The sequence below is a fragment of the Aquarana catesbeiana genome, linkage group LG10 (genome assembly GCF_042186555.1).
Source record: "Aquarana catesbeiana isolate 2022-GZ linkage group LG10, ASM4218655v1, whole genome shotgun sequence".
NCBI lineage: Eukaryota > Metazoa > Chordata > Amphibia > Anura > Ranidae > Aquarana > Aquarana catesbeiana.
This window is the reverse complement of record NC_133333.1, coordinates 172,087,701-172,113,968: the sequence shown is the minus strand read 5'-3', so window position 1 is coordinate 172,113,968 and position 26,268 is coordinate 172,087,701.

Sequence of the window (26,268 nt, the reverse complement as noted above, 5' to 3'; positions counted from 1 at the left end):
ATATCCAGTGATTAGAAAGGTGTATTTCATCCACCGCCACCAATAGATGAAATGGCCGCTTGCCTCAAGGGCTGACCGTAAAGGTCAAACAAAGCTTTAATTCTCCAAAGAAATGACTGCTGGACACCACACAAACAGCTCCACGATATCGGGTTATGACATGCCTAGTCCACAATTGACAGATCACAGGTACTCAGAGAGAGCATAGAAAACACCATAGAGTAATAAAGCTAATAACAAGTAGTAAATTTAATAATATCTGCTTACATTGCAGTAAAAATCCTTGACATGAGAAAAGGAACCAATTGCCTCCTCACCGCACTTCCACACACTGTAGAGACAGGGAAGTGATGTCACAGGCTCCACCCAGAAGTCTGTATCTACAGTGTGTGGATATCTGTCTGTCTATCTATCTATCTATCTATCTATCTATCTATCTATCTATCTATCTATCTATCTATCTATCTATCTATCTATCTATCTATCTATCTATCTATCTATCTATCTTTCTATAGGCCCCATTGCGGGCAAGTGGCGGGGGTGGGCAGGAGACCATACCAATGGAGATCGGAGCCTGAGACTGGGAGTGAGGACACCCAGGGGCAGTAGAGCACCGCCCACATCACACATAGTTGCCAATATTGTCAAAAAATTTAGAGGGACACTTTTTTGTCTGTAGGCAGTGTCTTATTATAATTAGGGGGTGGGGCATTCATTTGTAGACCTGGTGTAGCCGAGGGCAAAATGGGCATGGTTTAAACTAAATATTGGGTGTGGCCTAAAGAGGACGTGGCTCAAAGGGGGTGTGGTTAGAGTCTGAGATGAACTAGGGATGGAAATATGTGTATTCCAGAAAGTTTAACAATCAGCAGATAAAGATACTCCAAACACCTGGTGTTAGTGCTTTAAGCATCACGGCACAATGGTTGATATGGTGTCAGGATGATTGAAGTGCATTATTTTGTATTATTACATTGTAATATAAAATGAATGAGTTCAACTTACCATAATGCTGAATCAGTGGGAGCCCTGAGTGTGTCACTTGCCACTGTCGCCTGCAATCAGGTGACCCCAGCAGAGTCCCTCCTTACATCAGGCATTCCCAGCAGAGTCCCTCCTTACATCAAGCATTTCCAGCAGAGTCCTTCCTTACATCAGGTGCCCCAATTAGAGTCCCTCCTTATATCAGGTGCCCCCAGTAGAGTCCCTCCTTACATCAGGCATTTCCAGCAGAGTCCTTCCTTACATCAGGTGCCCCCAGTAGAGTCCCTCCTTACATTAGATGCCCCCAGTAGAGTCCCTCCTTACATCAGGTGCACCCAGTAGAGCCCCTCCTTACATCGGGTGTCCCCAGTAGAGTCCCTCCTTACATCAGGGGCCCAAGCAAAGTCCCTTGGCTCTGCCTCTTAACGGATAATGCATGATTTGATCTCCGCTGCCATTACAGAAGACCAGGTCTTGTGGAGGCCAAGCCCGACTTGCCAAGGAAAAAAAAACAAGAGGTGAGGCCGGGTGGCTACCAATAGAAATGGAGCTTCCGCCAACCCCCGCCTCTCAACCTTTCCCACAACATGTCACAGACTGGCAGCAGGCCACGGGGCGGGGGGTTGGCAGCAGCTCCATTTCTATTGGCAGCCCCCCTGGGCTCCGCCTCTTGTTTCTTCCCCTCGGCAAGTCAGCCTCCACGAGAGCTGGTCTTCTGGAAAATGGAGGTGGAGATCATAGCGACGGCTCTGTCGATTCTCCAGGAGTCGGGACGAAGGCCAATTTCCCGTGATTTTTCCCAGGACAATGTAAAAACGGGACAAGGGTCTAAATCCTGTGAATGTCCTGGGAAATTCGGAACCGTTGGCATGTATGCATCACAGCACCTGCACCGCTACCACAGGGAGACTGGAGCATTCACTCACCCTCTGCTTCTCGCAACTGATTACTGGAGGCTTTCAGGGAGAGACTGAGGGGACCCCCCTTCTACAGCGAGAAGCACCTCAGCACCCCTGGGACTGGTGAGAGGGCAATTTGCCCATTTATGATATTGTTAGCAGGGGCTGAGCCACTGAGAGCAGGACACCAAGTGTACCCAATCCATACCTCACCCATACTGTACGCTATACCACACCTATTACAAATCTAGACTGAACATATACCAACCCTATACCGTATTATGCTGAACCTTTACCACATCTGAACCACATCTACCTATACTGCATGCAGGCTAACTGGGACTGTCATTAAGTGCATCAACATTCTTAAGGGGTTCCAACAATAGCTGGCAGAAGAACATCCCAAAGGACTGCCCCTCCTGTAATATTTATTCTGCAAGCCCCCTTTGTTCCCCCCCAACTTTTACCATCCTCATTTTCTTTTGGACAGTGCATACCCAGTTGGTCCAGGACTAGCATTGCTGCCATAAATCCGCTCTGGCGGTATAATTCCAGCACTTGGTATACTAAACTTTACTTCTGCTCTCTATTGCACTTGAGGTGGCCTGCTACTATTAATGCTGATCTGGATGCCAAATGTCATTTTATTCCTAGTCGTTACTGTTAATCAATTTAATGCTTGCCTAGTTACCAACCATATTGAGTGACAATGTATTATGTTTGCCTTTACTACCTGGTTTGGTGCCTGTTTTCTTTGATATAGCACTACTACTGGGTACTAAGTATTTCTTTCAGTGATTTCCTGTGATATTGTATGTTTGTACAGTCAACCTGGTGTGTATATTTATTTATTTATTTCAGGTACTTATATAGCGCCGTCAATTTACGCAGCGCTTTACATATATATATTATACATTCACATCAGTCCCTATACCCTCAAGGAGCTTACAATCTAAGGTCCCTAACTCACATTCATACCTATACTAGGGCCGATTTAGACAGGATCCAATTAACCTACCAGCATGTCTTTGGAGTGTGTTAGAGGGGATGAGGTTTTTATGACAAAGGTTGAGGCAAAGAACAGAGAACTAATCCTAATCAGCGGCTCCTACAGGAGTAGTACTAAATATAAATAGGCATTTTCTGTACTGTAACTTTTTGCAGCTCTTTCAGTTCATTCTTTAGCAGATACCAGTATGGGCCTTAGGTTAAGAGAAAGAAGTTGTGTGTCTACACATTCTACGTCATATTATGAAAATGAATGAGAACATAGAGACCATTGTGTTTAAGAAACTGACACCAAGCTGGTACCAGTGGGATTGTGCATATATAATTGGGAAGTGTGACACAATCAAGGTAATTGTTAAGAGAATTCTTGCAGGCACAGTGACTAATTCATACCCCATTTGAAAACCAGACTCGTTTTTCATATTCCAAAATTCTGCTGAAAATATCAGCTGCTTTCCTAGTCTAGCTTCCGTTATCTCAATATTTATTTGTTGCTTGTTCTTGAACTTAGTCTTGAATTCTCATGGTCAATGGATAAGCAACATTTGTCTCCCTTTTTTGTTTTGGTACCTGACCAATGGCTAATATTTTTCTGTATACAAATGTCCTACAGAGCCTAAGTTAAGTCTCAGTAACATAAGTGCATTTTGGGTGATTTTTTTTTGCAACCACAAAAAGAAAAATGTTTAAGTAAAAAAAAATATTCTTCACGTTCTTATTAAATAAAATATATAAAAAAATAAATAAAATGTATTTGTGTCTGATCTGCTCTAAAACATAATCAGTATGTATTGAATATCAGCTTTTCTAGCTTGTCTTAGTATCTTGGAGAATCCATTGTATTCAACTAAAGCAAAAATGTTAATATGCTTTCTGCAGGATCTTTAGCATCCAACACTTCCGGGTGTGCCAGGTGCCTGGTTCCCCACTGTATGCTGTGGTTATTTCCTACAGTCCTTACATCACTACTGTGCTCTGGACTACATCGGAAAGGGATCACAGCAGGCATATCTCCAGTAAGTGTCAGATGCTGAAAAATTCTAAAAGAACTTCAGCTCCTTTAGAGCGAAAAACAGAGGAACAGGTGGCTGAACAGGTACCAGTAAGTAATAATTATTTTCTTTACAATAAACTTTTTTGTATTTAAAGGAATGTTTAGTCTTTTTAAGATACAGTATATTTAGGATTTATATTTTATATAGATACATATAAGCTTGATTTAAAATGACAGAAGCATATGCAAGTAAAGGTGTGAAAGCCACATAAAATTACCTTAATGCAAACACTGAAAATACAGGCTTACTGACTTTCCCTAGTGGAGATCAAGGACACTATTTCTGTAACATAACCAAAAATAGGAAATAAATATAAACCAAGAAGTTTTTTCTTGTTCTTTTTTGTCTTTTTCTTGATATATTTTTTTATTTTTAGGATGGATACCTAAGTGGGTAAATGATGTGGTGGTCCACTTAACAGGAAATGAAAGAGGAAGCCCTGTTCATACTTAAAGTCACTGAGGACTCTTTCCCCACCAAGCACCAACACTGTCATGTCGAAGGAAGGGGAGTCAAGGGTTTCTATACCAGCAGTTACCTGGTATTTTTCTTCACTCCCATTGGTTAAATGGAGTAGTAAAGGAGCAAATGGAATGGAAGGTGATTAGGTCCAGGTGTGACAGAGATATATCATCACTGTGTCCACTCTAGTGACTGGCCTCTAAGCCTGATTACTGTCACATTGAAGGAGTCCCATGCCACCCCACACCTGAATGCTTGATGTATTTTGCACTTGATGAGATAGAGAGATCAAGGGAAAGGTGAGTTGTGGGGGAGGGGCTGTTCACAGACCCTGTCCTTTTTCCCCGAATAGGCATAGTGACAGTGACTCTTTAAAGGAGAAGGCTTGTATTTGCCTTGTATTCGATTGAAGCTTGGAACGCATAATGTCATTTACTATTCATTACTATAACTTTTTCACTCAGATTGAGGCTTTTGAGTCCATACTGATACTGAGATGCGTCATACGTCATGGCAGGTCACCATAGCGAGGCTCGGATGTCACATGTATATTCATGTTATTGGCAATGCTTCGCCCAACGGCCCTCAGAACGAGCTGTGCAGCTCACGCTGGTGGCCATGCTTCCAGGTCTGGGCATCGCGGGCAGGGCCACGCTGTTCTCTGAGATCTCATTGTAATTATGTTTTATTATAAAAGATAGCAATGTGGCGGGAGCTGACTAATACCCCAGTTGAAGTCCAGTGGGACGAAAACGCGTCGGGTTTGCTAGTCAAGCACCCCACATTGCTTTTAAATTTGTAATCACTATTTTTTGTACACGTCTCCTTCGATGTTTGTACTTTTAAATAAATTCTACTTGTTTTACCTACACCATATGGAGGCTTTTTTCTTTCCATGATCCTTATACTGCTCATCGGAGGTATTTGCTGATCCATAACGTTGGACGATTTCTACCATCCACATTTTGGACGATTTCCACCAGAGCTTTGGCTTCAACTTCTGGTGTAAGAGGTCTAGTGTTCCATCTCGGAGTCTACCTATTCGGTATTTTCTGCCTGATTGACCCACTGCCGCTGGTATGTGTCCACACCATCCGGTAAGAGTATTTACCCCCTAAATTGGGCCGATGCACTATCCCGGGTGATCCAGTTGTGGCTTTTTGGGTTTCTTCATGCACCTTCTCCCTTGTATTGGACCACATCTCGGATCCCTCCTCCCCGAGTGGACTGTTCTAGCATATTGTGGCATTAATACACAATTATATGAACTTTATTCACCATCTAATTATTTGCATTTTCACTTTTTTCTGCACTTGGCACTTTAATTAAGCAATGTGGTTTAATTATTGCATTGTATGACATATTTTGCACATGATTTACGTGCCAATATTTTGTTCTAGCGCTACACCATGTGTTACCATCCGTTTAATTTTTCGAATTTTGTGTTAGCTGCTTAGATTTATGTTTCAGGTTAGCGCAGTAACCTCACCCCACTCACACAAAGGAGAAGTACAGCCAAAGCACGTCTGGCTGTATTTCTCCTATGGATCATAGGAGTGCAGTTGGTTCTGCACTCCTGTGACCTGGTTTAAGCAGACAGTGGGCTGAAGCCCACTGTCAGCTGACTTCACAGAGCTGGTCCAGGCTGAGAAAGATCACGACCATATAGCTGACCAGCTCTCTGCTCACACAGCACCGAGAACTGAGTGATCGGTGGTCTTTGACCGTTCAGTTCTCAGTCTTAGATGCTGTATCCACCTAGGTAAGTATTTGGCAAGTATTATTTCTAAAAAAAAAAAAAAAAAAATTCAAAAACTTTTCTACTTCTCTTTTAAGCTGAATCTGCTGCTTTGCCCTACATTCACTTTTAAGCTGAACTCCAGGCATTATCTTTATTGCATACCTACATTGGTCCCTCCCGAGACCATGGACATCATTGAGAGTGGGCGGATGACCTGGTTTGGAAGTATCTGCCTATCCCCAAGCCTCTGCAGGTGCCGGAATGTGAGGAGACATGGGCCTGCTTTAAGGACATTCAGAGGGAATGGAGGCTGGGGAGAGCAATATATACTGACATAGTGATGGCTGTGAAGGCAGGACGGCCTACGAGGAGTCACTCTGTCTCCATCGGGGAGGAAGGGGGAGGCAGGAGGAGACTGCCCGACCCACACTTCTATGCGCGAGGACTGTTGAGTTGTACAGCCACCATGGAAATAGCCACCAACTGCCGGAGAGTTGCAGAATGTGTTTCTCCCTAACTTTTGCAGAATCAGACCGGCCTCCCACCCTGTGTTGTGCCTGATGGATGGACTTTTCCCATCAATGGATGCTGGGTGAGGTCTGATTCCTATTGTACCTCTTTTAGGGAACCTGTCAGTCTGGTGAGGGGCCCCTCCCACGAACTCCAAAGGGAACTGTTCACCTTTCATTTTGCTTTTCTGTCAGCAGGACAGAAATCCCCGTTGACAGAACCTGATACAGGAAATAACGGACAGAAACTAAAATGATGTGCTTTGTTGTATACATTTCTTTCTGTTGGCAGGATGCTAACCCCCTTCTGACAGAAAGTGTTGTGAAGTGTATAGATAGTTACTAGCGCAGGATGTTGCTGTGTTTGGTCTTCACAGGTTTCCCTTTTGGATGAGATGGCTGTTCATCCATCTCCACCTGGAGTCAAGAATCCTGTGGTCAGCATATTATTCTCAAGGGGAAAGTGCTGTGACCTGAATGCATAAAGTTTGAAGCATTGATGTTAGCTACAGGAATCTGTAGTTAGGTGTATAGTGTGATGTACATGGTATAAATACTCACAGAATATCTTCTATTTTTGTACGAATTTATTTGTGAATAGCCCTGTTCCAGTTTGTTCCCTTTTCCCCATCCAAATTGTATATTTTATAAGATGCCCTTGCTCCTGGGCCCAGGAGCTTATTTTTGTAAATTTCCCAGCTAAGGGACTAGCTGGATGTTGGGGGGGGGGGGGGGGGGGAGTGAGTGTAGCACCCTTCTAGAGTGCTAGAGTATTAGTACAAGTTTTGCGAGAGTGGGTAAAATTTGCAGGTTTGGCTGGCAGCCAAGCCTGGGTGTGTTTTGATCTGGGCTGGGAGTGGCTCAGTGTAGTGTTGGGTGACTAACAGGTAGCATCACCAGGACCTCCCATTTCTTTCCAGAATGTTCTGGTGTTTTCTGGAAAGAGAGGTGGAGAGGGGAGGTGGAGCTGCCTGTGGTGTTCTGAGGAGCCCTGACCAAACCCCAATCTAGATTGGCAGGGGGCAGGCCTCCTTAAATACCCAGGATCAGCCCAGCTGGGGGAGAAGTTGACCGGGTGGAAGATGGAGATGGAGTGTTAGGCTGTCAGGGCCTTTGAGGGATCTCCCCAGTCTGGGGGTGGGGTGACCTTGGGCCTGAGCTCGGGTGTGGACAGGACCCTCTTACAACCCACAGAGGTGTCCTGATCAGGAGGCACAGGAGGAGCAAGAGAGGACACCAGGAGAACACTGCCGGGCAAGTCTCCAGGATTTCCGCAGAGGCAGCCAAGAGGGCTGGTGAGTGTTCACACAGCCGAGAGGACTGGGAGGCACACCTGAGAAGACAGAGGTGGAGCAGTCTGGGATGAGTGCAGAGCCAGTCTGGAGCACGGGTAGAGGAAAGGGCCAGCTGCAGCCAGGAGGGCTAGCAGTGCCTAAACAAGTGATGCTGGGAGCAGTAGCCACAGGGACAGCTAGCACTGGGACTATCTATATTTTTGCTACACTATAGGGGCCCGTGGTCCCTGCCTGCAAAGGGCATCTGCTTTAGACCTGGCTGAGCCAGTGTCAGGCCTACCAAATCAGTGCTATCTGGTCCAGGAAGAGCAAGCAAGTGATGTGCTGGAGGTGTTGAGGAAAGATAGTCTGCAAGCAAGTGAAGTGCTGGAGAGAGAGAGAGGAGGCTGTATATACTGTGGATGTATATAGTTGGTCCCAACATTGACTGTCAATTATCTGGGCATCTCATAATTTTCCTATCCCTTACCAACTTAAATTCCCCTCAATAAAATACAAAAAAAACAAGGGCAAGGACTCTTTCATGTCTCTGGATGCTTGAAATTGTGTGCCTGGCTGGGCAGGGTGACAGACGGACCACTACACTCAGCAGCCCATACGGGGGTAGCGATACATTAGGGGTTCTCAGATTGGATGCGATGGAGAGGAGGGGCGGTGTTGTCACAATACTTAAACCGGCAATAAAGATCATACCCAGAGTTCAGCTTTAAGGGCTTCCAAAAGTAGTTTAAAGCTCATCAATCCCTAAAGCTGATGCTGCTTAGACAAGCATTTACAAGTAAAGATAAAACAATGTTCGTGTGTTTAAAGCTTAACTGCCATTTGACAGGTCCTTTTTAACCAGTTACTGCTGCTTTAATGCATATTTCAGCTAAAATTATAAATCTCTTTAAAAAGATGCATAAACAAGCTATAGTGGATGGAGAGCACAAAGTAAGTGCTTTGTCCTGAGTTAATCAGTGGAGGGCAGGAAGAGATAAAATGTGTCATTATGTTTTGTCCCTATCACCAGGCAATACTTCCGCACTAGCCAGTGTGCACTGAACTTTGTCACTTGCAAGAAAAAAAAAAACTGTAGCTCTCAGTCTTATTCTTTATGTTAAAACAGCCCAACACACTAACTCTGGTTTATTTATAGCCTACTATACCAAATAGACAATAACACTAAAAGACATATTAGCATAGTTATCCTTTTTATGGGAGGAATACAAGTGGCATGGTAATTTGTTGTACAAACTTGTCTATGATAAACTCTGGCCACTTAATTATATATTGACAAAGAAACTGCTACTGACTGGTTGACAATGATTTGAAATACAGTTTCTATATTCTCTTTTTGTCCAGCGACCAAATAACACTGAACTAGGCACATATGAATAATGAGGCCTTTTCACCTTGGTTTCTCTTTTTGGTGTAGATTTGTCTCAATCCATGTCAAATTATTATTGCAAATCCTGGAATTGAAAACCGCCATTTGAGAAAACATGCTGAGAACTTTATATGGATTGCTGCCATTGGTCTGTACAGTCCAAAGGTGGAACTAAATTCCTTGTGATCCCGCGCATGACATGAGCCAGGGCCCCTCCAAACAGCACATAATGGAGTTTATTCTCTGTTGGCCCATTAACACCTATGCATTTTAATGCAGATATTTAAACACACATTAATGCCTGTGCACAGTTGAGTTTGCTTACTTTCAAAAGGTGATAGCTCGACTGGATTTAGCAACACATTCTGGCTAATGCCTCGCTAACTGCCTTAATCCTCTGCAGAAAGTTATGGATCCCCTTTGCAATTGTAGTTTAACCTCTTATATACTTAAAGACTCTTGATAAGATTGAGGCCTCATGCATGCAGGCTGGCAAGGTTAGGCCTACAGGGGTAGCTAGGTTGTTTGTCACGTCCTCCATGTTTCCCTGTTAACTCAGTGGGCGCCAAGTACTGGGTCACATGGAAGGCCTACCCCATGTAGGTTCTTCTGGGCTACATTAGTTGTTACAAGAAAAGTCTTGTGGCCCTGCTGGATAAAGGGTTCGCTTTGCACATTTTAAACAAAAAGAAAAACCATTTCTAATTCCAATAGCCCCTAGGATCCCAATCATGTACTATCTACCAAAAATCTACCAAAAGTCCCCTGGACGCCCTATCGTAAGTTTTATTGATTCGATTACCTCACGTTTGGGGCTTTATATAGATTTTTTTTCTCCAGTCACTGGTCAAATGCACACCTTCCTATTTGAAGGACACGGGTGAAACCATCAGGTTGTTGGAACGTGTTGATGTACAGGGGGGCTATATCATGGCCACGGCCGATGTGGCCTCTCTGTATACTTGCATACTACACAAGTTGGGAATTGAGGCAGTTCAGTACTTTCTGTACAAAGACCCTTCCCTTACTCAACTTCAAAGTGCATATATTATTGAGTTGTTGGAGTTCGCCACTTAACACAATCACTTTTGGTTCGATAACCGTTTTTTTTTGCAGCAGAGAGGCGTGGCAATGGGGGCCAAATTTGCCCCCAGCCTTGCCAATCTTTTTATGGCCAAATGGGAGGAGGATGTCGTCTATGCTCAATAGCGGCGCAAATTGGTTGTGTGGGCAAGATACATAGAGGACATCCCCCTCATATGGAATGGCAGTTCCGCTTCTCTCGATTCATTTTTCACCTCCCTCAATGATATTAGGGGGATTTCTCTGACTCATGAGTCTAGTCATGAGAAGATATCCGTCTTGGATTTGAAGATTGAGATCGTTGGTGGTCAATTCACATTTAAAACCCATTTCCAACCAACTGACCTCAAAAGATTCATCCCTGTGGACAGTTGCCACCATAGATCATGGTTCAGTTCAGTTCTGTGCAGCCAATTTCTGAGGTTGCGTCGGAATTGTTCTGATACTGAAATCTTCAAAATTCAGGCTAATGTCCTAAAGCATTCCTGGATAAGGGATATAACCAAAGTGAAATTGAGGGTAATCTAGAGAGAGCATTAGAGACGGAGAGAAACTCTCTGCTGAGGGACAAATCCCGTTCTGAGTTTAATTAAACCTTTAAGTGATCATTGATCACCTGATTTTCTACTCAACATGTGCAGATTAACTCAATCATTCGTAAGCACTAGGATGTCTTGAAAAAAGATAAAATTTTTGGGTCCCCTACTGCTGGATCAACCTAAGGTGATATATAGGGGGTGCCATCTTTACAGAGCAAAATTGCAACTAACATCATCAACCCCCCAGTTAGAACATCCTTTTTTCATAATCTGGTTGGCTATTTTCCATGTAAGAAGTGCAATGTGTGTATTTATAACACACAAGGACGGTAAGACCTTAAAATTCAAATCAGTTATCACCAATCTTCTATATGACATTAAACATTTCTGTACATGTGCCACAAAAAATGTGGTATATCTGCTCACCTGCCCATGCAGTAAGCAGTATGTGGGCAGAACTATTCGGGCTTTTTCCAGTGATAGTTAATGAACACATAATTCTCATTAAGAAAGGTGACACTAAACATAATGTCCCAAGATATTATCAACAGTTTCATAACACGGAATTTTTAATTATTGACAGGTACATTGCTCTTTGGAGGGGTGGGGCCATGACCAGGGGCATGTCACGCCTCAAAACTTACTGGATTTACGAGCTCCAATGCCACTCCCCCTTGGGCCTCAATATTGAATGGGACATCAATGCATTCATTAATAAAGCCTAAGGTGTAGTTTATATAAATTTTTCCTGAATATTCATTTAACAAATAATTTTTTATACTAACTTTTAAAAAAAAATTCATGTAATGTATTTACATCTAATTTTAGCTATTATTTAATTTATTTTTGATATAGATCAGTCCTGTGATCAAATTGTTTAATTTTATTCTTACGTTTAATATATGATTAGTTGCTTCCCCTTTTCTTCAAATTACATGATGGTGTCACTGCTGTTCACACTTCGTGTTTAGATTGCGGTTGATATACTGACCTCTCTGTTTTTTCAGATTGAGGTCTGTACCACATTACGCCTGTTGGTGGCGAGCCTAATGCCGATGATCATTGCATTTCCTGTTGATGACATGATGGATGTGTCTGCTGACTTTATCCTCCCATAGTGAGGCTTGAACCGTGTGCTGTCCATAGTTATATGGGGCGTGGTCTATGTCAACATCTTCATAGGATGCTCTGTGTGTCATCTGACCCAGTTACTTTACATGCGGATCACAGTGAGGCTTGACTCACAAAGGCCCACCTCCTCAAATGTCAATGGATTTTAAAACTATTCAGAGTGAGGCTTGGAACGCACGTCGTTTTGTCCAAACCAGGAAGTGCAGTGTTCACACGAAGGAAGCACCAATTATGATCACAGGTTGGTAATCTCATTATTGGGCCTCATAACATATATAAACACAGTGACTACAGCAGGCTCATACCCCAGATGATGTCTCTTTAGATGATACGCGTTGGGTCGAGCCCTGCTGATCATTGGGTTACCCACAAACTATCTTTTAAGCTCTTGATCCACTTTCTAAATGTGAGTGTTTCCAATTTTTTTTTAAATACATTTCTATGTTTATACGGATTCACGCTATGTGGAGTATTTTCTTTTTTGGTCATGCTATTTTGAACATTTGAGAGGATTTGGTCTAACAAGTTGGCTGCTTCTGAGGACTGCTTCTCTGTGACATCTCTTGAGCAATTGGACTGTCTTCCATCTTGATCTGGAGCCCAGACATGGAGGTCCCATACTTTGGTGTTTACACCATATGCCTTGTTGACTCACTGAGCATATGCCTATTTGAGTCCTCTTACTCCGGTAAGCCTCCTCACTAACCGGTGGTGGTTCTATTGTCTGTGTCTTCACCTCAACACCGATGTCACGTGGAATTCCACTTCTGGTTACATAATCTGTTTTCACCGTTTATCCAAGGACTGTTATATTTATGGTTTAAAAATCTTTATATGATGGCACATGGACTTTAGTTTGGGTGTGAATTTCACATCACTTTTCACTGTTTTTTTGTGGTCATTGCACAGTATTCATTATTTTGTATATATATAGGAAGGCCAGTATGGTGGCCTGAATTTATGGGAGGAGCCCGGGGGGTATTTAAGCAGCCCGCTCACCTGCGGTGCTTGTCAGTTTCCTGTGCGCGATATACGTCACTAGGCCGACGATTCGAATACCAGCGTCCGCAAAGTTCTTGTCTCGCAAATTCCAGCATTCGCAATTTCCGTGCTCGAAAGTTTTGAAGTCCGTGTTACCGATTCGTAGTTCGTACCACGCGTCTGGCTCGGCTGTCGCAGGTAGGGTCCTGTCGGACTTTTGTTTTCACGCATTGTTAGATATCATGTCACTAAACCGTGATATCAAACTCACGAATCACTCGCAAATTTCACAACATAACCGCAATGCATACCACTCGCACCATCGTTATGTTACCATTTCTCGTTATTTGAATAAACCACCGCGACGTAGACGTCGCTTAATTTCAGGCATGTCTAAATTGTTACCACGCGTCAGTAGACAACCGTTGTGATTCGAAATTCGCAATTTCTTATCGACGTCAGTTCGACACCAAGTCATTTCTCTTTTCAGAACATTTCTAAACATTTCTAACATTTCAAACCATTTCGAATCATTTCATTCATTTCAGTCACGTACCGTGCTCCGATTCGAATCCAGGCGCATCTAAAGATGCACCGATTCGCTCCGGTGTGCCCCAGTAGTTACGGCCTCATTTCAGTACATGCTCCAGAGTCACGTTCATTGTCAGTCGCTCGTCACGACTCACCGATTCGTACATCTGTCATGGTTATCATTTCACCGCCACGTATCACGTTCCAATACGAATTCAGTCGCATGGAAATGCACCGATTTGTCTCGGCATGCCCCAGGTATTTGCCACATTTCAGTACATGCTCCAAAGTCCCATTCGCAGTCAGCCGCAACAGCGGCATGATCGATTCGCGCCTCTGTCATGGCAAACAAACTGTTACACCTGCACTTATCACGCTCCGATTCGAATCCAGTCGAATCTTCGATGCACCGATTCGTTACGGCGTGCCCCAGGGTTCGGCCTCATTTCTGAACATGCTCCAGAGTCCGGTTTGTTGTCAGTCACAGTTTGCGGCTCACCGATTCGAGCCTCTGTCATGGGAAATCATTTCACTGTCACGTATCACGTTCCGATTCGAATCCAGTCACATCCATGATGCAACGATTCGTTCCGGCGTGCCCCAGGTATTTTCGGCCACATTTCAGTACATGCTCCAGAGTCCGGTTCGTTGTCAGTCGCAGTCGTGACATAATCGACTCGTGCCTCTGTCATGGCACGTGCCTCTACCATGACAAATCATTTCATTCATTTCATCATTTCACTCACTGTCACGTACCGCGCCCCGATTCGAATCCAGTAGCATCCGAGATGCACCGATTCGTCCCGGCGCGCCCCAGTTGTCTTGGCCTCATTTCATTCGTGCTCCATAGTCCGACTCGTCATTTGTCGCAGTCGAAAAAAAATAAAAAAATAAAATATATATATATATATATATATATATATATATATATATATATATATAAAAATAATAATAAATAAAGTAGTATAAATAAATAAATAAAACGTTTCGGCCTCAGCCAACACCTGCATCAGAGCTTGGTTAGCTATCAGTCACAGTCGCGGCATAACCAATTCGTGCCTCTGTCAGGACAAACATTTCACTGTTACATACCGCACTCCAATTCAAATCCAGTCGCATCCGTGATGCACCAATTCGTTCCGGCATGCACTAGCATTTTTCTTTTGCCTCATTTCAGTACATGCTCCAGAGTCTGGGTCGCTGTCAGTCGCAGCTGCGGCACGACCGATTCGTGCCTCTGTCATGGCAAAATTTTTTCATTCATTTCACTCTAAGGCAAACATTTCATTCATGTCGTTGTCGCATGCCGCGCCCCGATTCAAGTTTAGGGCATCCTTCAGGCATCGATTCATCCCGGCAAGCCCCAGTTGGCTTGGCCTCATTGGCGCAGTCATGGCACACCGATTCGTGCCTCTGTCATGGCATAAACATTTCACTCATTTTATTTAATGTCATGCACCTGTCGCTTAAACATGTTACAAGTTACCTTTCAAGTCAGGTAGTCAAACCCTTCACCGGTTGTCATCTGTCATTTTCCTCTAGGTCAGTCAGGTATAAAAAAAAAAAGGGGGGCCACACCCCGTCTTCCTTCGAAGCTCAGTCATGGTCCCGATTCATTCGTTGAAACCTTCGCCTCACTACTATCCCCCCTCATAGTCACAGCACACATCCAAGCATAACTTCTTGCAATCGTTGCAAGTACGCATCCAAACATAACTTCTTGCATTTCGTTGCAAGCACACATCGAAACATATCTTCTTGCAATTGTTGCAAGCACACATCCCATCATAACTTCTTGCAATCGTTGCAAGCACACATCCAAGCACAATTTCTTGCAATTGTTGCAAACACGCATCCAATCATAAACTCCTGGCAAACGTTGCAGGCATGCATTCAAGCATAACTTCTTGCAATCGTTGCAAGTACGAATCCAATTACAACTTTTTGCAATCATTGCAAGCACACATCCAAGCTTAACTCTTGCAGTCTTGCAAGCACATGCAGCAATATGAACTTTTCACAGTCACTACAAACACATCTCCAGCGACAGGAACTCCCTTGCAATCATTGCAAGCACACATTCAAGCACAACTCTTATAGGGCGTACACACGGTCGGACTTTGTTCGGACATTCCGACAACAAAATCCTAGAATTTTTTCCGACGGATGTTGGCTCAAACTTGTTTTGCCTACACACGGTCGCACAAAGTTGTCGGAATTTCCGATCGACAACCACGCGGTCACGTACACCACGTATGACGAGACTAGAAAAGGCCGGTTCAGAACCAAGCGCGGCACCCTTTGGGCTCCTTTTGCTAATCTCGTGTTAGTAAAAGTTTGGTGAGAGACGATTCACGCTTTTTCAGACTCGTGGCTTTCAGATCGTTTTCTGCCGTTCAGTTTGTGCTTGTGGGTTTGTATCTGCTCTTCAGTGCGTGCAAGCAAGTTCCGCGTGACTTAGTCATTGTATTCTTGTTCGTTCGTTACTGTTTTTCAGGTCGCTCTTCACAGGCCTTGCTGTTCTTCAGTGCGTTCTGTTACTTCGTTCTGAGCAGCCGACCGTTTTCTAGCCATGTTTCGTATGCGTACTCCTCGTAGAGTTCGTGCTGTGCGGGGGCTTGGTGTTGGGGTCCTGACCTTGACACAAGTCCAGTCCATGAACAGGGTGGGGAGGAGTTCATGGACCAAGAATTGGTTGCTTCAGCGTGACCAGTTCTGTCATATGCCTTTGCTCCGTGAGATCCGTGAGAATAATCCTGATGATTTCAGGAACTTTCTCAGGATGACGGACCCCGTGTTTCACCGTCTGTTGGCTTCGCTGACCCCCTATATCAGCAGGCAGGATACCTGCATGAGGCAAGCCATCACTGCGGAGCAGAGGTTGGTCGCTACCTTGCGGTATTTGGCCACAGGGAGAAGCCTGCAGGACCTCAAGTTCTCGACAGGCATCTCCCCCCAGGCTCTGGGGATCATTATCCCAGAGACCTGTTCTGCCATCATCCAGGTCCTGCAGAAGGAGTATATGAAGGTAAGATTTTTATCCTTTTACATCACATTTTATTGTATTTAATGTTTGATAATATATTGTATTTCTTTCCTCATTCCCTAATTACCATGATTGGAATATGATGTGAATGTCCCCTTTGTCCTCATGCATGCTGGATTTTTATGTAATTATTATTTTAGGTCCTTCATACATATTTGCCCTTCAATAACCTCTCCAGCATGGTGTCTCCTGCCCTATATTCACCTCATGTAGTCACTTAACAATGTATTTTATCAGCTCTATAGTAGTGCTTTACCCCAAACACCCCCTAAAATGTTTAGAAATGTTATTTTTTATTTAAATTCAGGCAGAGTGCCAGAGGCTTTTTTTTGTGGTGTCCCCAAATTTTTTGTAACCCTCCCTCCCCCAACTGCTAAGTCAGCTGATCCCAATTCTCTATCCTCAATCATCTATCTGCTGACTTTGCCAAACCCATACACACTACACCCATCTCTTTACTGGTCAGATTTATGGATGAATTCCCCAAAGCATGTAGTGCAAGGGCCTGCCTATATACTTTCCAATGGTACTGTTTAAAGTTTTTGTATCCTATTATTATCTTGATAGGTAATAGCAGAATGTTCAAATGTGCTCAAATGTGTACAGTGTGTATTTATATCTTTGTATTATGACACTTCTTACCTGTCCAGTGGTCTGCCAATAGTGTAACTAAGGAGGGTCTGTTCCAAGTAATACCCTGTATTTAGGCATTCATCTCTCAATGAAGTGAAGAGGGTTACCTGTCCAAGATTTCCACACACCCCATAATGTTAGAAATGGCCCATGAGGGGGGGGGATATGATAGGTGTACCTTATTGTCAGGAGCCAGGGAGCGTCTCCGCTCGCCGGGCTCCGGTGCGCATGCGCACGGGACGGGCGCTTCGCCGCACACCCGTCCGCGGCCTGATGGTGCGGCGCGCGCGGGTGCACGGCGGTCCTCCTGTGCGCGCCGTCGCCCGTGCGGGTGCCCGGTAGCGCGTCACACTGACGCGCTCGCCGGGCAGGGAAACTATATCTGACGGCTCCAGCGCCCAGTCGGGTTGCTGGTTTGTCGTCAGCTCTCCCTGTTCCCTGAGCCTGTGTTACCCTGTGATCTGCCTGTCTCTGTGTACCGAACCCTCAGCTGGACTGTTAACCACTACTCTCCCGGATTGCCCCTGTACTTATTGCCTGATCTGTGTACCGAACCCTGGACTGTTAACCACTTCTCTCCTGGATTGTCCCTGTACTTACTGTAGATCTCAAAAAGTCGCGCTAAAGGCTAAAAGTGACAACAGGCGAATGCCTAAAAAAAGACTAATGTGAATATGAAAATTGGATGGTGATCATTGAGTGAAAGTGTCAAGCACTATAAAAAGAAAAATTATAAAATGCTAATAAATGGATAAGACATAGATAATAATAGCTATGCCTGTAGCAAAAAACAAATATTGCATAGCACAATCAATGAACAGTGAGTTCCTCTAATGTCAATAGATACAATAATATACCTTAACTGTGACTGCAAAGCTAAATCGTAATTGATAAAGAAAAATGATGTACCAACATAAGGAAAATAAAACCAAAAAAGAGTCCGTAGTTCAAAAAGGACAATATTGAATAAAGTCCATCCGTATTAAATTGACATGCATAAATTAAAACTGTTCTCCAGGTGCTCTGTGAAGTATTGTAACAGGATCTCGCTGTGGTGAGAAATAGAGTGCGTAGGTAAACCTCCACCTCTAAGAAAAATTGCTGCCCCTTACCAGATGTGAGTGGTCTCTTAATTATAGGAGACCCAGGAGGCGGATGGCTGCAACCCCAGCCAGGGATCTTTGAAGCAGGTACTCAACGTCCAGGTCCAGGGACTCACTCCAAACAGCCTCAGCAATTATGTGAATATTACCATGTAAAAAATAAATAGCTCCACATAGCATAAAATCCAGCGATTTATTAAATAAAAAGTAAAAATTGCACTTACAGAGACATGGTAGATTACAAGCGTGTATATAGAAAGCCGGCCGGCTCCAAGATAACCCGTGTCCTCCGGGTCTGTGTATCGCGGTGTCGTCGGGACGTAGCTCCTCCTCCCTACGCCGTTTCGTCACAACAGGACGTGGTCACGCTTGTAATCTACCATGTCTCTGTAAGTGCAATTTTTACTTTTTATTTAATAAATCGCTGGATTTTATGCTATGTGGAGCTATTTATTTTTTACATGGTAATATTCACATAATTGCTGAGGCTGTTTGGAGTGAGTCCCTGGACCTGGACGTTGAGTACCTGCTTCAAAGATCCCTGGCTGGGGTTGCAGCCATCCGCCTCCTGGGTCTCCTATAATTAAGAGACCACTCACATCTGGTAAGGGGCAGCAATTTTTCTTAGAGGTGGAGGTTTACCTACGCACTCTATTTCTCACCACAGCGAGATCCTGTTACAATACTTCACAGAGCACCTGGAGAACAGTTTTAATTTATGCATGTCAATTTAATACGGATGGACTTTATTCAATATTGTCCTTTTTGAACTACGGACTCTTTTTTGGTTTTATTTTCCTTATGTTGGTACATCATTTTTCTTTATCAATTACGATTTAGCTTTGCAGTCACAGTTAAGGTATATTATTGTATCTATTGACATTAGAGGAACTCACTGTTCATTGATTGTGCTATGCAATATTTGTTTTTTGCTACAGGCATAGCTATTATTATCTATGTCTTATCCATTTATTAGCATTTTATAATTTTTCTTTTTATAGTGCTTGACACTTTCACTCAATGATCACCATCCAATTTTCATATTCACATTAGTCTTTTTTTAGGCATTCGCCTGTTGTCACTTTTAGCCTTTAGCGCGACTTTTTGAGATCTACACTATTTTCAGCTTACTACTTTCTAGTCGCAGCTTTTTTCTAATCAGTGTAAGCGCAGTATTTATCTTTTTACTTTCCCTGTACTTACTGCCTGATCTGTGTACCGAACCCTGGACTGTTAACCACTTCTCTCCTGGATTGTCCCTGTACTTACTGCCTGATCTGTGTACCGAACCCCGGACTGTTTAACTACCACTTTGCTGGACTATCTTGATTATACCTGCCTGATCTGTGCACCGAACCCTGGCCTGCTTAACCACCGCTCTGCTGGATCTTGTGATACCCTGATTTCTACCTGCTTGTTCCCTAACCTCTGCTTGTATTTTCAGCTCTGCTTCTGCGGATCCCAAGACACCCGCTTCCAGCCTTGGTACCCACTATCCTACCGGAAGCCCGTGCCTCCGCGTTCCCTCAGCCTTCCGTACCCATTTCGGGGGTCTGGGTGCGCGTGGTCGTAAGGGCGAGCCGCTCTCGGCATCTCGGCCTCGGTGAGTATTTGTCCGTGACAGTACAAACCAGCCAGATGTCCGAGGCCGACAGAGCGCGCTCTCCTCTGGAGATCCTGTGCCAACAAGTATCAACCCTCGCTGACTCCGTACAGAAGTTACAAGAAGGTTATACACAAATTGATAACCGTCTGCAGCAGATCACCGGGTCACTACCCTCCGCAGCCGCAGCTCCTGCACCCAGCAGTGGGGGTTCACTTCCCCAAGCTCCGGCCAACCCCACTGTGGTCATATCCCTTCCTGAGCCCAGGGTCCCTACAACTGAACGGTTCTCGGGGGACCGCAAGAAGTTTAGGGCTTTTAAAAACGCATGTTCCCTCTACTTCGCTCTACAGCCGAGAACCTTCTCCTCGGAAATCGTCAAGGTGGGGTTTGTGATTTCCTTGCTATCCGAAGAACCCCAGGCTTGGGCCCACAGCTTAATGGAACAGAGCAGTCCTGCCCTGAACACTATCGAGGCCTTCTTTGAGAGCATGACCCAGCTCTACAATGATCCGCAACGTATGGCTACAGCTGAAGCTATCTTGCACCATCTGTCTCAAGGAAGAAGACCTATTGAGGACTATACTGTGGAATTCCGTAAGTGGGCGGCCGATACAAACTGGAACGAGCCGGCCCTACGTTATCAATACCGTCAAGGCTTGTCCGAATTACTCAAAGACGAGTTAGCTAGGATGGAGACCCCTGCTTCACTAGAGGAACTCATTCAAGCAGCTACGAAGCTCGATCGGCGTCTTCGGGAGCGGCGCTCAGAACGGTTTCAGTTGCCTCGCCCCACCTGGGCGTCGCCAAGGCCTCACTCCACAGTATCCTCAACCTCATCTTCAGTTACCGCTACATCGGTCCCTGAGGTCGAACCAATGCAGCTCGGCTTGGTCCGAGGTCCGTTAACCTCCGAAGAGAAGCAGCGCAGGCGGCAGTCTAACCTATGCCTCTATTGCGGAGGAACCGGACACTTCCTACGCAGCTGTCCGATCAGGCCCAGTAAGTTCCCTCAGTCAAACGTATTGAACTTTCCAAACAATAACATTCCCAAGGCTTATGTGATGTTGTTTATTTCCCTACAGCTTCCGGAAAGGGAGACTCGCTTGCAGGCCATCGTTGATTCCGGAGCCTGCAGTTGTTTCATAGATTCTGCCCTGGCACGCAGGTTGAAGATCCCTTTACAAACCAAAGAGCAGGATCTACAAATACATTTGGCCGACGGGTCCCTTCCTCGCTCAGGTCCCATCACCCAGGAGACCCAACCTATTTCAGTAATCACAGATTCCGGCCACCGGGAGTTCTTACGGCTTGACTTAATTCATTCACCAATCTTTCCCTTCATACTTGGCCTACCATGGTTACAAGCTCACGATCCACTAATCAAATGGAGTACCAAGACAGTATCCTTCTCTTCGCAGTATTGCTCTCAGCACTGCCTGCTCCCGGATTCCAAAGTTTGCGCCACAATGGTGGCACCACCAGGAAATCTCCAACACGTCCCCTCCGAGTACCTTGAGTTTCAAGAGGTTTTCAGTAAACAAATGGCTGACCGCCTACCACCTCACCGGGCCTACGACTGTCCAATTGACCTTCTTCCTGGATCCGAGATTCCATTTGGCCGGATATTCCCTCTTTCGGAAACCGAGCTGGAGGCTCTAAAGCAGTATATAGACGAAAACCTTGAGAAAGGTTTCATCCGCCCTTCATCTTCACCCGCCAGAGCGGGTATCTTTTTTGTTGGGAAAAAAGACGGTACCTTAAGACCCTGCGTAGATTATCGACAGCTTAACAACATCACAATTAAGAACCGGTACCCGTTACCGCTCATTCCCGAGTTATTCCAGAGGTTCCGATCAGCTAAGGTGTTCTCTAAACTTGATCTCCGAGGGGCCTACAATCTCGTCAGGATCAGGGCTGGAGACGAATGGAAGACGGCTTTTAGATCCAGATTCGGGCACTTCGAGTATTTAGTAATGCCATTCGGACTCTGCAACGCTCCAGCCACCTTCCAACATCTAGTGAATGACATATTTCGACAATATTTAGATGACTTCCTTGTGGTATATCTGGACGATATCCTTATCTTCTCCCCTACGCTAGAGATGCACAAGAGGCATGTTAAAACGGTTCTTGCCATTCTTCAACAACACAAGCTATACCTGAAAGCCGAAAAGTGCGAGTTTGAGAAATCAACCATACAGTTCCTGGGATTCATACTTTCAACCAATGGGGTCGCAATTGACCCACAGAAGATTCAGGCAAATCAGGAGTGGCCGGCCCCATCTAACAAAAAAGGAGTACAGAGGTTTATAGGATTCGCCAATTTCTATCGGAAATTTATTGTTGGATTCTCGGCCATCGTGGCACCTATTACCCAATTAACCCGGCAACACAGTTCTTTTCAGTGGTCCGTAGCTGCTCAAGAGGCTTTCCTTAAGTTAAAAAAATTGTTCAGTTCCGCTCCAATCCTCTGCCATCCTGACCCGACTCAACCCTTCGTACTGGAGGTGGACGCATCGGAAATCGCAACTGGAGCAATTCTCTCCCAGAGACAGGGACCAAAGGCCATCCTGCACCCAGTAGCTTTCGCTTCTCGGAAACTCAGTCCACCGGAACTCAATTACGATGTGGGTGACAGAGAGCTGCTGGCTATAAAGTTCGCTTTAGAGGAATGGAGGTATCTGCTGGAGGGGGCCGTTCACCCGGTGATGATCTTTACGGATCACAAGAATCTCGAGTACCTCAGAACAGCAAGACGGTTAAAACCCCGCCAAGCCCGTTGGGCCCTCTTCTTTTCTCGCTTCAATTTCCATATAGCATACAGACCTGGGGCAAAGAACGGGAAGGCCGATGCCCTTTCACGGATGTTTTCCGCAGACTCTCAAATACCAACACCCAGCACGATCCTCTCTCCTCAAAATTTCCTCGGACTAACTCAGGCAGACTTAATATCATCCATCAAATCTTCATCAGGCGCATGCACAGAACCAGCTGTGCATTCCTTGTAAAGATACAAAGATCTCTTCTGGATTAAAGGAAAAATATTTGTACCACAAGTGACTCGGCCTTTAGCCCTTCAGATGTGTCATGATCACAAGATGGCAGGACATTTTGGGAATAAGAAGACGGCTGAACTCCTTTCTCGTTCTTTTTGGTGGCCAGGATGGAGAAGGGATTGTAAAGAATATGTGGCGTCCTGTTCCCTGTGCCAGCGAAACAAGGGCCAAAACACCAAATCCTGGGGTCTGCTCAGACCTTTGCCCATTCCGGAACGACCATGGGTTGATGTGTCCATGGACTTCATTGTTGACCTACCCATCTCAGAGAATTTTTCCACCATCCTTGTCGTTGTCGACCGCCTTTCCAAAATGGCCCATTTCCTGCCCATGAGGGGTACTCCCTCTGCCGTAGACACGGCCAACATCTTTCTAAAGGAGGTTGTTAGGCTCCATGGGATACCAAGGAGCATCGTGTCGGACAGAGGCGTCCAATTCACGTCCAAATTCTGGAAGGAACTCTGCAAGGCACTGGGTATCAACATTTGTCTTTCTTCAGCTTATCATCCCCAAAGCAAAGGCCAGACGGAGAGGACCAACCAGACGCTAGAGCAATACCTCCGCTGCTTCTGCTCGGGTTCTCAGGATGATTGGGCGAGCCTCCTCTCCTACGCTGAATTTGCGTACAATAACTCAATCCGTGCCTCTACCAACCAGACTCCCTTCTGGACCAATTGCGGGTTCCATCCCACGTCCTTTGCTAACAATATCCCCGAAACAGCAGTCCCTGCAGTCCAGGATAGGATAATTTCGTTACAATCTAACTTTCAGAGAATTCAAGACACACTACGCAAAACCCAGGAGGACTACAAGAAACAGTACGACCGGGGCAGAAAGGCAAACCCAAGATTTGACGTAGGAGACGAGGTCTGGCTGTCCACCGTTAATCTGAGATTACCACTGCCATCTCGAAAGCTCGGGCCTAAATTTATTGGGCCTTTTCAAGTCAGGAGGATCATCAACCCTGTGGCTGTTGAGTTGGCACTTCCCAAAACATATCGGATTCACCCTGTTTTCCATGTGTCACTATTGAAGCCTGTGGTGCCCAGCCCTTTTCCGGGAAGAAGAGAACCCCCTCCTCCGCCAGTCAGAATCGATGGCGAGAATGAATTCGAAGTGGAATCCATTCTGGGTTGTAGAAAGAGGGGCAGGCAGCTACAGTACCTGATTCAATGGAAGGGGTATCCCCCCGAAGATAATTCTTGGGAGCCCGCCAGGAATCTGCACGCCCCACAGTTAATTCAAACGTTTCATCAAGATCATCCGGAATTGATGGCCAGCCTTGGCGTCCAGTGTCCGCCCTTAGGAGGGGGGCACTGTCAGGAGCCAGGGAGCGTCTCCGCTCGCCGGGCTCCGGTGCGCATGCGCACGGGACGGGCGCTTCGCCGCACACCCGTCCGCGGCCTGATGGTGCGGCGCGCGCGGGTGCACGGCGGTCCTCCTGTGCGCGCCGTCGCCCGTGCGGGTGCCCGGTAGCACGTTACACTGACGCGCTCGCCGGGCAGGGAAACTATATCTGACGGCTCCAGTGCCCAGTCGGGTTGCTGGTTTGTCATCAGCTCTCCCTGTTCCCTGAGCCTGTGTTACCCTGTGATCTGCCTGTCTCTGTGTACCGAACCCTCAGCTGGACTGTTAACCACTACTCTCCCGGATTGCCCCTGTACTTATTGCCTGATCTGTGTACCGAACCCTGGACTGTTAACCACTTCTCTCCTGGATTGTCCCTGTACTTACTGCCTGATCTGTGTACCGAACCCTGGACTGTTAACCACTTCTCTCCTGGATTGTCCCTGTACTTACTGCCTGATCTGTGTACCGAACCCCGGACTGTTTAACTACCACTTTGCTGGACTATCTTGATTATACCTGCCTGATCTGTGCACCGAACCCTGGCCTGCTTAACCACCGCTCTGCTGGATCTTGTGATACCCTGATTTCTACCTGCTTGTTCCCTAACCTCTGCTTGTATTTTCAGCTCTGCTTCTGCGGATCCCAAGACACCCGCTTCCAGCCTTGGTACCCACTATCCTACCAGAAGCCCGTGCCTCCGCGTGCCCTCAGCCTTCCGTACCCATTTCGGGGGTCTGGGTGCGCGTGGTCGTAAGGGCGAGCCGCTCTCGGCATCTCGGCCTCGGTGAGTATTTGTCCGTGACACTTATACTTTGTTGTTGTTAAATTCCACTTAATAAATGCTATCTGGAGGTTGCCCCATAATGTTTGTGTCTAATCTGCTTGCCATGTTTCTGTGAAAAAATAGTAATGTTTATTGTTTTTTCCTCAACAGTTTCCTTCAACGCCACAGGAATGGCAGACTGTGGCCTCCCACTTTGCCCAGCGGTGGGACTTTCCTAACTGCGGAGGGGCAATTGATGGGAAACACGTCCACATCATCCCACCACCCAACTCGGGGTCGTACTATTATAATTACAAGGGGTTTAATAGTATAGTGATGTTGGCGGTGGTGTCGGCTAATTACGAGTTCTTGTATGTGGACGTGGGGAAGAATGGCCGGATGTCCGATGGTGGAGTGATCGCCCAGACGGAGTTCTACAGGCGTCTCCAGAATGGCAGCTTGGACTTGCCACCTCCAGAGGACAATGTTGAAGGTCTCCCATTTGTGTTCGTTGCTGATGAAGCATTTGCGCTGGGGGACCACCTGATGCGGCCATTCCCGATGAGGACCCTCACCCCGGAACAGAGGGTTTTTAATTACCGGCTGGCCAGAGCCCGAAGAGTGGTGGAGAACACATTTGGAATCCTGGCCAGCCGGTTCCGATTATTTCTGACACCCATCCATATGGCGGAGTATAAACTGAACCATATAATACTTGCCTGCTGTGTTCTCCATAATTTTTTAAGAAAACATTCAGCCAACTATGCTGGCTCAGTTGGGCCTGAGGCCGGAATCCCAAATCCATCAACACTGACGGCGCTTGAAAGTGGCCATCCTGGCTTGCCCTCCCTGAGTGCCCGTGATGTCCGGTTACGCTACCTGAAGTTCTTTGCGGGTAGGGGGGCTATCAATATGCCAGACAATCTATGAAACCTTTTTCAAATAAAAAACAACCAAAAGAAATTCTTTGTGGACATTTACTGCTTGTGTTTGTTTTAGCTGACCCTGACAGAAATGTGTTGAGTGCAGAAAATGTCGTGATTGGGTAACCTTATAAAAAACAGTGTTGGCTGGTACTTCCTAAATGCAAAAACACATTTCACTACAAGTGCACTTGCAACTGC